The sequence below is a fragment of the Podarcis tiliguerta genome, assembly GCF_965153285.1.
Source record: "Podarcis tiliguerta genome assembly, chromosome: 18".
Lineage (NCBI taxonomy): Eukaryota > Metazoa > Chordata > Lepidosauria > Squamata > Lacertidae > Podarcis > Podarcis tiliguerta.
Window position 1 is genome coordinate 3,802,170 of NC_139551.1, and position 12,383 is coordinate 3,814,552.

At 46.9% G+C, this 12,383-nt stretch overlaps 1 long non-coding RNA gene across 1 annotated transcript in view; it reads right to left on the bottom strand.

Moving 5' to 3' along the window:
- Positions 1-705: 705 nt before the first annotated feature.
- LOC310668697 overlaps positions 706-12,383 on the bottom strand; it is a 15,907-nt gene continuing 4,229 nt past the window's right edge. The window contains exon 2 of the long non-coding RNA XR_014506805.1: positions 706-1,124. This is a non-coding gene — a long non-coding RNA (uncharacterized lncRNA). The remainder of the gene's footprint in view (positions 1,125-12,383) is intronic.

Sequence of the window (12,383 nt, forward strand, 5' to 3'; positions counted from 1 at the left end):
GGCTATGTGTAGGGTTCGACGCAGGTGGCGTTGTGGGTTAAACCACAGAGCCTAGGGCTTGCCGATCAGAAGGTCGGCGGTTCGAATCCCCGCAATGACGGGGTGATCTCCCGTTGCTCGGTCCCTGCTCCTGCCAACCTAGCAGTTCGAAAGCACATCAAAGTGCAAGTAGATCAATAGGTACCACTCCGGCGGGAAGGTAAACGGCGTTTCCGTGCGCTGCTCTGGTTCGCCAGAAGCGGCTCAGTCATGCTGGCCACATGACCCGGAAGCTGTACGCCGGCTCCCTCGGCCAGTAAAGCGAGATGAGCGCCGCAACCCTAGAGTCGGCCACAACTGGACCTAATGGTCAGGGGTCCCTTTACCCTTTACCTATGTGTAGGGTTGAAACGGCTTAACTTTGGGGAAATCGACTGCAGGCACTCTGAGGTTATTCTAGCTTCTGCCAACACAGCCACATCGCCACAACCATTCTCTATCTGTTTTCGAATTCATTCCAGAACGAAATTTAGAAACTTTCCAGAGACAGAAAGCGGGAAGGCGTATCAGAACCTTGATACCAAGTCGTGGACCCAAATCACGAAGAAGACTCCATTTTAAAAAGGGGGTTGCAGGAAAATTCAGGACGGTTCCTTCGCCCCATCGCTCGCTTTCAGAGCAGAAACGTTTTGCAGATTTCTTAACAGAACAAAACCTGGCAACCTGTTGTTTTAAATACATTTTTTATTAAATTTTCTGTTTTACCATTTGAAATACTCCTTTTAACATCCTTAAAATACTCATTTTAACACCTTTAAAATATCAACGGCTTCCCTTCTCCTCTTTCCACGGTTCATTTTGCGTACCATCAATCCCTGCATATTTTACAAAAACTAAACCATCATCGCACCCATCCAAACTCATTTGCGCTGTCAAATTAATCTTAACGCTGCCAGCTTTTTCATGTGTACACAATATTTCCCCGTATACTTCAGTAAACGTTTTCTGATCTAGTCTAAACGTATGTCCTTCTCGTTCTCGTATTCTGTATGTTTAAGTCTGCAAGCTGCGCATCTTTTGTCGGCTAAAGCGCCATTCTTCCTGCGGTCCTCGCTCGTTTTTCCATTTTGCGTAAAACCTGGCAACTTGCTGAACCAAAGGCCCAAAAATAAAATAAAAATATGTATGTCATTGGCCCACAATCCGTGCAATGGTTTCCGGAAGGGTTGTTTTTTTTTGTTAACTGGCCTTCCTCAGCCGTGCAAGGATGCAACCAGCGCAGGAGTTGCCGTGGCAACGCAAAAAGGCAGACTTTTAGCATCCTGGAGCTATTAGGCCAAGGCCTCGCAAGGCTGACTCATCTTGCTAAAAGCCAGCTATCGGCGGAAATTGTTCAGGCTTTAAAGGTGTTTGTCGGTTTGATGCGTTGGTTAAAAATGACCCCACAGGCGCAGGGAGGCGATGGGCGGTGCAAGAGTTAGGGTGCCTCGACCTGGGAGAGACAAGGGTTCGAATCTTCCCACTCGGCCGGGAAGTTTCACCAGGCGGCCGTGTCGCTATATTCGTGCGCCCCCAGCCTGACCCGCCTCGCAGAGTTGTTGTGAGGATTAAATGGGGAGAACCGTGGATGTGAACTTCTTGGAGGAGGAGAAGAAGGAAGGAAGGAAGGAAGGAAGGAAGGAAGGAAGGAAGGAAGGAAGGAAGTGTAGAGTTGGAAAGGGCCACAAGAGACATCTATCTATCTATCTATCTATCTATCATCTATCTATCTATCATCTATCATCTATCTATCATCTATCTATCTCTATCATCTATCTCTATCTATCTATCATCTATCTGTCTATCTATCTATCTATCATCTATCATCTATCTATCATCTATCTATCTCTATCATCTATCTCTATCTATCTATCATCTATCTGTCTATCTATCTATCTATCTATCTATCTATCTATCTATCATCTATCATCTATCTATCATCTATCTATCTCTATCTATCATCTATCTCTATCTATCTATCTATCATCTATCTATCTATCTATCATCTATCTATCTATCTATCATCTATCTATCTATCCATCTATCTTCTCTCTCTCTCTCTCTCTCTGTCTCTCTCTCATTTTCTGTTTTAGAATTAAGAATGCTCATTTAACCATCCTTAAAATATCAGCGACTTCCCTTCTCCTCTTTCCATAGTTCATTTTGCATATCATAAATCCCTGCATATTTTACATAAACTAAACCATTCAGTATTCCATCATTATCTAGTCCAGGGTTGCCATTCGTCCGGAATTTCCCGGACATATCCAGGATCCGTCTGTCGAAAATAGATAGATAGATAGATAGATGTTGATAGACGATAGATGATAGCTAGATAGCTAGATAGATAGATAGATAGATTATGATAGATAGATAGATAGATAGATGACAGATAGATGATATAGATGATAGATGATAGATAGATAGATAGATAGATAGATAGATAGATAGATAGATGATAGATATAGATGATATAGATAGATAGATATCGATAGATAGATAGATAGATAGATAGATAGATAGATAGATAGATAGATGATAGATAGATGATAGATAGATATAGAGATAGATAGATGATAGATAGATAGATGATAGATATAGATGATATAGATAGATAGATAGATAGATAGATAGATAGATAGATGATAGATAGATAGATAGATAGATAGATAGATAGATGATAGATAGATAGATAGATGATAGATAGATAGATAGATAGATGATAGATAGATATAGATATAGAGATATAGATGATAGATAGATAGATAGATAGATAGATAGATAGATAGATAGATAGATAGAATTTCCTAAGAAGCAGCTCTAAAACTTCCCTCGCTGCCCCTGACCCCAGGCCCTTCTCCCTCACTGCCCCAGACACCCAGAACCGCCTGCACAATGTCCCCCTGTCCTTCCATTCCCTCTTCAAAAGCCAGCCTTTTCCGTGCAACCATTAGCGCCGCTCTCCTGCTCCCACGCACGATGTACTGCGTAGTCTTTTAAGTGCCACTTACCTGAAATCACTGCCTCTCCTCTCCTCCCCTCAACCACCCCATTTATCTTCTCCTACGTCCGCATTATAAATTGCAAGCCCCTTTGCTTGGGGGGGGGCAGGGGGACCTCCTCCCCCCCCCCGATTCTGCAAAGGGGCTGAGAGCCTCTTCTTCGTACAAAGTGCCTGGAAAATATTAAAAACCCAAGCTGGGGACATTGCAAGGAAAAAGAAAGCAGGCAGCAATTCAAAGCGCTTTGCCAATTCCCTATATATAGATGCATTTTAATATGGGGAGGGCCACCCTGTTGGATTTCTGCCTGCTGCCCAGCTCTTTAAAGGACCATATTTCAAAGGGGCAAACTCTGCTCAGTAGTGATGTACGGAAGTGAGAGCTGGACCATCAAGAAGGCTGAAGAATGGATGCTTTTGAATTCTGGTGCTGGAGGAGACTCTTGAGAGTCCCATGGACTGCAAGAAGATCAAACCTCTCCATTCTGAAGGAAATCAGCCCTGAGTGCTCACTGGAAGGGCAGATCCTAAAGCTGAGGCTCCAAGACTTTGGCCACCTCAGGAGAAGAGAAGACTCCCTGGAAAAGACCCTGATGTTGGGAAAGATGGAGGGCACAAGGAGAACGACAGAGGACGAGATGGTGGGACAGTGTTCTCGAAGTTACCAGCATGAGTCTGACCAAACTGCAGGAGGCAGTGGAAGACAGGAGTGCCTGGTGTGCTCTGGTCCAGGGGGTCACCAAGAGGCAGACACGACTAAACAACTAAACAACGACAACAACCTCTGCTCAATTCTGCTGCTTCTCATCCTGTCGTCTAGGTGATTATTTTTTCTCCCTGAGGTCCCGGCTTGTTTCATCTGGGTTTAATCTTCCCCATAAGCTTGTCCTGAATTAAGAACCAGCAGGTGATACCTTGGTAACGGAGGGAACTAGGTCACACGCACAACTTCCCCAAGCAATGCAAACGCAGGAATCTGCGTTATCACAGATCAGATCGTTGCTCCATCGAGACCAATAATGGCTACAATAATGGCGGCAGCAGCAGGTCTCCAGGGTTATGGAAGGAGGGGAGAGCAAGAAAGAGACCTTCCTAGTCCTACGTAGAGACCTGGGGACCTTCGACATACAAAGCAAGATGCTCTGTCCCCGAGCCGTGCTCCTTTCGCTAAAAATAAAACGAGGTGCTAGACCTCATGATTGTAAACATTTGTTGTTTAGTCATTTAGTCGTGTCTGCCTCTTTGTGTTAAGAAATTTGCAGAGAACGTTTCCGCTGGAGAAACTCAGCCCTGAGTTAGTCTGGTAGATTTCCTTGCTGTTGTTTAGTCGTTTAGTCGTGTCCACCTCTTCGTGACCCCCTGGATCAGAGCTCGGCAGGCCCTCCTGTCTTCCACTGCCTCCCGCAGTTTCGTCAAGCTCATGCTGGTAGCTTCGAAAACACTGTCCCACCATCTCGTCCTCTGTCGTCCCCTTCTCCTTGTGCCCTCCATCTTTCCCAACATCAGGGTCTTTTCCAGAGTCTTCTCTTCTCATGAGGTGGCCAAAGTCTTGGAGCCTCAGCTTCAGGATCTGTCCTTCCAGTGAGCACTCAGGGCTGATTTCCTTCAGAACGGATAGGTTTGATCTTCTTGCAGTCCATGGGACTCTCCAGAGTCTCCTCCAGCACCAGAATTCAAAAGCATAAATTCTTCGGCCATCAGCCTTCTTGATGGTCCAGCTCTCACTTCCATCCATCACTACTGGGAAAACCAGAGCTTTTACTATACGGACCTTTGTTGACAAGGTGATATCTCTGCTTTTTAAGATGCTGTCTAGGTTTGTCATTGCTTTTCTCCCAAGAAGCAGATTTCCTTACTTAAAGTTAAACAAGAGGTGGCCTTTCTTGACCGCCCCCTCCGCCCCCACAAAAGGGTTTGCATAAATTGCTTTGTTTCTTTTTCTCTGCCTCCACTTGCAAAAATGGCTGCTTTTTTCTTCAGCAGCCAAGCTCTGATTTCCTTAGCTAAATTGTAGAGGGGCCCTTGGCACATTTCTTGGTGGTTTTTCGTTCCCAGGCCAGCGCTGCTTCTTTTCAGTCCTGCAAAAAAAACCACCCAGATTTGCAATCTTCTTCCCCCTCCGCACGCTGCTGAGATCATTGTAAAACGAATTTGGTTTGGAACAGACTCCGGGCTGTTTCAGACCACCAAATTTTGCAGTTAGTAGAGGTAATCTCTCTGTCTGCAGCCCTCACATTAATTGCCCCCCCCCCCCTTTGCTGATGCAGTTGAGGATTGTTTCATTGTTCTGCCCTTAGATAATCCAGATAATCCCCCCCTCCCCCAGTTCTTTCCTTTAAGCACTTAGTTGAAATGCAATTACCGAAAGTGTATCCTAATGAATTCCTGTTGCATTAAAGGATACAGATAGCTACAAAAATAATAGTGGGTGCTGTAACCAAGCAAAATTCAGGGGCATTGCAAACTTTTGCAACTATGTTCTTTCTTTTTTTGCAGCTGTTCTAGAGTTATATTAGGTTTCCTTGGCACTATGGAGTTTAGAGAAAAGAATATAATAGCAGCCACACAAAGCTCTGGTCAAATCCAATCAGTGGCGTAGCGTGGGTTGTCAGCACCCGGGGCAAGGCAAGTAATTTGCACCCCCTAACCCGTGGATTTGCGCCCCCTAACCCGTGGATTTGCACCCCCTAACCCGTGGATTTGCACCCCCTAACCCTAACCCCCAGATGTTGCGCCCAGTGCGGCCGGCCCCCCCTGCACCCCCCACGCTACGCCACTGAATCCAATAGATAGATAGATAGATAGATAGATAGATAGATAGATAGATGATAGATAGTCACCACCAACTTTCTGTCGTTTCTGTTTTGGAAGAGCTGGCTTCAGTTAAAATTGCTACCCTATTCTCAGTGGGGCAGCAGAGAGACCGCCGCTTGGAGGATACTCATAAAGGCAGTTTGCTGAGATTGCAGATTTCTAGCTTAGCCGAAAAACCAGGAAAGAAAAACAAAACGGATTGTGATATTGTCGCTACTGAAAGGTCGGGAATAAAGCATCTGCTGGTCAAATCTTTATGTCCTCCTGAAAGGAAAAAGAGAAAATGTGTCACACACAAGCACACACACACAAAGAAGACATTAAATTTGCACGTGCTGATTTGTATGTGTACACACAAAATTTAGGAATAATTACTATAATTAAGTAGGAACACAATGCATCTCACTGCAGTGGGGGAGAGTGGGAGCAGGCAAACTCCGTCTGTTGTTCGGATGCCAACAGGGGGTGGGCAATGCCAAACTCATTCACACAACCCCCTTGCTATTCTCCCATGTTGTTGTTCAGTCGTTTAGTCGTGTCCGACTCTTCGTGACCCCCTGGACCAGAGCACGCCAGGCACTCCTGTCTTCCACTGCCTCCCCCAGTTTGGTCAGACTCATGCTGGTCGCTTCGAGAACACTGTCCCACCATCTCGTCCTCTGTCGTCCCCTTCTCCTTGTGCCCTCCATCTTTCCCAACATCAGAGTCTTTTCCAGGGAGTCTTCTCTTCTCATGAGGTGGCCAAAGTCTTGGAGCCTCAGCTTCAGGATCCGTCCTTCCAGGGAGCACTCAGGGCTGATTTCCTTCAGAATGGAGAGGTTGGATCTTCTTGCAGTCCATGGGACTCTCAAGAGTCTCCTCCAGCACCAGAATTCAAAAGCATCCATTCTCCGGCGATCAGCCTTCTTGATGGTCCAGCTCTCACTTCCATACATCACTACTGGGGAAACCATAGCTTGAACTATATGGACCTTTGTTGGCAAGGTGATGTCTCTGCTTTTTAAGATGCTGTCTAGGTTTTTCATTGCTTTCCTCCCAAGAAGCAGGCGTCTTTTAAGTTTGTGACTGCTGTCACCATCTGCAGTGATCATGCAGCCCAAGAAAGTAAAATCTCTCACTGCCTTCATTTCTTCCCCTCCTAAGGTTATTTATATTTAAACTGGACTTAGACCTAGACAAACAGCCGTCACTAACCTGGGGTCCTCCGGGCACCATGCCCGGGAAGGAACTTAAAAATGAAAAGCGTAATGCTGGTGGTCAACAAAGGAGGTTTAAAGACTGTCGCAAGGCAAATCTAAAAAAAATGTTGTATAAACACCGACAACTGGGGAACGCTGGCCTGCGAGCGCTCCAGTTGGAGAACAGCCTTGACCAAGGTGTCATGGGCTTTGAAGACACTCGAACTCAGGACGCAAGGAAGAAACATTATAAGAGGAAGGTACGCTTGGCAAATCCACACCGTGATCAACCCCCAAACGGAAACCAATGTCCCCATTGTGGAAGGATGTGTGGGTCCAGAATTGGCCTCCTCAGTCACTTACGGACTCACTTTTAAAACTGTGTTTATGGAAGACCATCTTACTTGGCTATGAGGGATCGCCAAAGAAGAAGACCCAAAAACCTCTCAATAAAAATGGGTCTACCGTATTTTTCGCACCATAGGACGCACTTTTTCCCTCCTAAAAAGCAGGGGGAAATGTGTGTGCGTCCTATGGAGCGAATGCAGGGGGGGAGGCTGGCAGGAAAAGCCCCCAAGAGCCGCACACAAGCTCCGTGAGCTCTTGCAGGCTTTTCCACAGGAGGGAGAAGGGACTGACTGGCCGCATCAGTCCCTTCTCCCACCTCCCAGAAAAGCCAGGAGAAGCCGCAATCTCTTTAAAGGGGTTGCGCGGCTTCTGCGGGCTTTTGCGAGAGGTGAGGGAATTCCCCCACCTCCCAGAAAAGCCAGGAGAAGCCGCAATCTCTTTAAAGGGGTTGCGCGGCTTCTGCCGGTTTTGCGGGAGGTGGGGGAATTCCCCCACTTCCCAGGAAAGCCAGGAGAAGCCGCGATCTCTTTAAAGGGGTTGCGCGGCTTCTGCGGGCTTTTGGGAGAGGTGAGGGAATCCCCCCACCTCCCAGTAAAGCCAGGAAAGCCCTGCGCAGCGTCTCCCGGCAAGGAGAGGCTGCACGGGGCTAAAGGGGAAGCCAAAACAGCGAGCGGGATCCATCCTGCTCTCTGCCTTGGCTTCCTCCATAGCTGCACGCAACCCCTCCGGCAGGGAGAGGTTGTGCGCAGCCTGTACGCTGCTCTTTGGGGCTGGGGGGGGAAAATATTTTTTTCCTTGATTTCCCCCCCTAAAAACTGGGTGCGCCCTATGGTCCGGTGCGCCCTATGGTGCGAAAAATACGGTACGCGCAAATAGAACTTGGATTTGCGAAATCAATTGCCATCGATTCCCCGCCCCAGCGCTATTTTGTGTGCTTTTGCTTTTTCCGGTTGTATGTTAACGTATATTTACGCTTGTTAAAACCGTGTTTATGGAAGACAATCTTACTCGGATAGGAGTGATCGCCAAAGAAGAAGAAGGCGCTTTTCATTTTATGTTCTTTTATGTCGTGTTGCATTCCCGCCCCCCTTCATTTCATGCTATGTATTGTTCATTTTATGTATTATAATATAATACATAAAATATTTATAATATACATAATAATATTGTGAGAAGGAGTAATCAATTGTGCCTCAAACCCAGTGGAAATTTACAGAAGACCATGTATGCAGGCAGAGTCAGCAGCTTGAGCGTGCTTCCTGTCAGTTAGACCACAAAAGACCACAAGGAGCTTCAGAATGTATAGCTCCCATATTAGGAAAAACCCAAATAGTGAGTGTAGATTGGTCTATGTATTAGAGTTGTGTTGAATTGCAATAGGTAGATTGTAAGCCAAGCCTCTAAGGGAGGGGCGGCAGCAATAGGAACAAAAGTCAAGACCCGAAGCTTGCTCGGGGCCTCTCCGTACTCTTGAGTGCGGGGGGGCCCGCCTTTGCAAACGCGTTACAAATAAAAGGGTTATCCTTATATCCAAGGTTTCCTTGTCTTGTTTGGTGACCACGTTCAATATCTCACAAATTGGCGCCCAACGTGGGGCCCTCGACGAGCTGTGCAGCGACCCCCGGTGAACGGGTAGGCGCCACTCCGATTTTTCGGAGAAACCTGACCCGGGCGTGTCTGTGACGGTTCACGAGGGCTGATTGACGGAAACCTGATATAGGGAACTGAATCCGAGACTGAGAGGGAGAGATATCGCGGTCGGGGACCGTGAGTACCCAGCGGGGACCCCCGCCTGTTCACTAGTCGTGGGAAACGGCGCTGAACTGAACTGGGTGAGTAAATCCTGGGATTTGTAAGAGGGACGGGGGTGAGAGACTCGTCTCCTGAGTGAAAGAGAGGTTCCATACGGACGCGTGAGTGTGGATCAGGACCTAGTCCTGACGAGAGGATTAGCTTGCGGTTCCGTGGTCCCGCGAGGGAAACGGCCAGGCGAGTCCGCGTGAATCTGTGAGTGAGCGGTTGTGAGACATTGTAACAATGGGCAAGGGACAGAGTATGTGTAAGAAAGGGTCTAATGGAGGAAAGCAGGATCCCATTGATCCGAATAGTCCCTTGGGGCAGGTCCTACTAGAATGGGATGAAGATGGGGTGAGACAGTATACCAGGGGCCTGTCAAAAGTAAAAATGATTAATTTTTAGGGTAGTTTGGCCCCAATATCCAATAGGACCTGAGGGAGGTTATAATTGGAATCCAGAAGGGGAAACTGATACATATTGAAGGAAAGAGTGTACGTGACCAGGAGCATGCCTCCTGAGAAGGGAGGGGGAAGAGAGACTGACTTGCCAGTAACGGGTGAAGCAGTTACTGGTGGGGCAAGATAGGGTTGTTGTGCAAGGGGCTGTGCAAGTTGAGATAAACAAGGCTGTTGCGCATGCAAGGAAATGCAAGGAAACCTCCCCACCCGATGCCCAAAGAAGGGAAGGGAGGAAATTGGGAAAATAAGGGAAAGGGAGATGTGAGGAAGTCGAGGAAATAAGTAAATGAAAGATAAAGATATGGAAATTGGATGTGTTTTTAGATGTTTTTGTTTTTTTTTCTCTTGGTGTTTTGATGTATTGTTTGAAATGGCAAAAATGACTGGCAGAATCTGAGACCAGGGAGAAGAGTCGATGGAAGAAGATTGGAAAAAAATTTAAAGTATATTTACAGAAATATTGCAAAATTGAAAAATGTTATAAAAGATTAAGCAAAAAACTGACTGTTAATGGGCTAAAGTGGAAAACTTAGACTGTGTTAAGATAAATTATAGAACAAGGATTGAGAAAGAGGGAAAGGATTTGCTGAATTAGCTAATTTGAACTAGAAAAAAAAATTATTAAATTGTTTGAAGGCATTTTTAAAACCTATAACCCCACCTTTGACGACGTGCAGTACCTTCTAGACTCCATCCTGACCACTGAGGAGACTAGAAGAGTACATGCCGAGGCGAGAGCCTTTTTTAAGGAACCAGGGAGTGGACGGGGGCCAACTTGACCAGGTCTACCCCCCCCCCCACCACTCCACGGTGGAATTATCAGGAGCAGGCTGATTTAGCCAGCCTTACCACTTACAGCCAGCATGTGCTGACCGGAATATCTCCCAACATACCCCTTCAGGGACCCTAGTACGTTCATCTCAACCCCCTGCTGTGTTTTGGGTGGGATACGCCCGAGCCTGACCAAATGCAGGAGCCTTGGAGTCATTGGGGTTGGTGGCTGGGAATTGCAGTGGGAACCCTGTGCTCCTGGATGGCCATTTATTTCTGCTGGCATGAACGCCATAGAATTTGTGGGGAAAGCGCCCTGCAATTATTTCCCCTAGTTGTTCTATTGCTTTTTCTAGTAGGGGAGCCCACAGCTGCCGGAGTTCCCCCTTCTCTGGTATGGGGCCTCAATCTCACTAACCAGATGCGTGTTTGGGGAGCCCACAATCCCTATAATAGACCTGGGAGGGCTGGGACATGTCCGGGTTGGACAGACTCCTACCACGTGGTTGGGTTCAGGGACTCTTTGCAATGTTAATAGGGCCCCTGCTAATTCTTTTGCTCCTCTGCTTGTGTATTCCCTGCTTATTGCAATGCTTGCAAAATATGGTATAACGTTTAATGACAAAGATGATGAATCCTACGGTGATTGCCCTGATGAAGGAATATAAGCCAGTCCCCCAGGACGAACCTAAGTATATTGGGTTGTCCAATAGAAAAGGAGGGTGGTTGGGAGACCCCAGAGGGACAAATGGTACTCCCCAAAACAACTATGATGGGAATCTTGGAGAAAGTGCACGAGAGTGGACATTTTGGGACTGAAGGAATGATTAACCTAGTTAAGCCCCTGTATTGGAGCCGTGACATGTGGCCAATGGCTCATGCCATCGCCTGGAAATGTTTAATTTGTCAGAAGGTTAATAAAACGCGGGCAAAGAAGACAGAAAGAGGGGGGAGACCCCTCGCAGTATGGCCTTTTCAACGAGTACAAGCAGACTTCACTGAACTACCGGAGAGGGGAGGGCAGAAGTACTTATTGGTCTTTAAAGACCACCTGACGGGATGGGTGGAAGCATACCCAGTAGAAAGGCCACAGCTCAAGTAGTCACCAAAAACATACTAGAAAGCCTCATTCCTAGATATGGAATGATCGAGACATTGGACTCAGACCGAGGAACTCATTTTACCCAAAAGGTGCTGCAGGAAGTCATGGGGTTGGTAGGAATAAAATGGGACTTTCATACTCCTTGGCACCCCGAAAGTAGCGGGAAGGTGGAGCGTGCAAACGCAGAAATTAAAAAAACATTTGACTAAATTATACTTGGAAAATGGACTACCTTGGACGAAGAACCTACCCCTGGCTTTGTTGCGAATGCGGGTAGCTCCTAGGAAAGACACGGGATTGTCCCCTTTTGAGATGATGATGGGACGGCCTTATTTGACACAGTTGGGAAACCCCCAGATAGTATTTAAAGACTTGTTTCTGAGGAAATATTTGCAGTCACTGTCCCAGTCCTTATTATCTCTCCATAGGCAGGGAGTCTTGGCACAAAGACCCCCGTTGTTGGAACAACAACACCTTTCCCAGCCTGGCGACTTGGTCCTGATCAAAACGTGAAAGGCGGAGGAGCTCAGCCCGAGTTGGGATGGTCCTTTCCAGGTCCTGCTCACCACTGAGTCAGCAGTACGGACCCGAGAACACGGATGGACTCACTATCACCGGGTAAAAAGGGCCCCGCCTGAGAGTTGGATGGCAACACCGAGCCCAGACAATCCGTTGAAGGTGAAACTCACCAGATCAGGGACCAGGAACCAGGGAGGAGATTAAGGACAGTGATTATTCTCCCGATGTGCCTATTCTGTACTTGTAAATGTTTTTATGAATGTTGCTGTTGTGCTCACTGTGAGGCTTGTGTTTGTTGCGTGCATTGTACAGAGGAGTGCTCCATTGTATTTATAGAGGATGTAATAGTCCAATATTGTAGGATCACTCTACAAGGG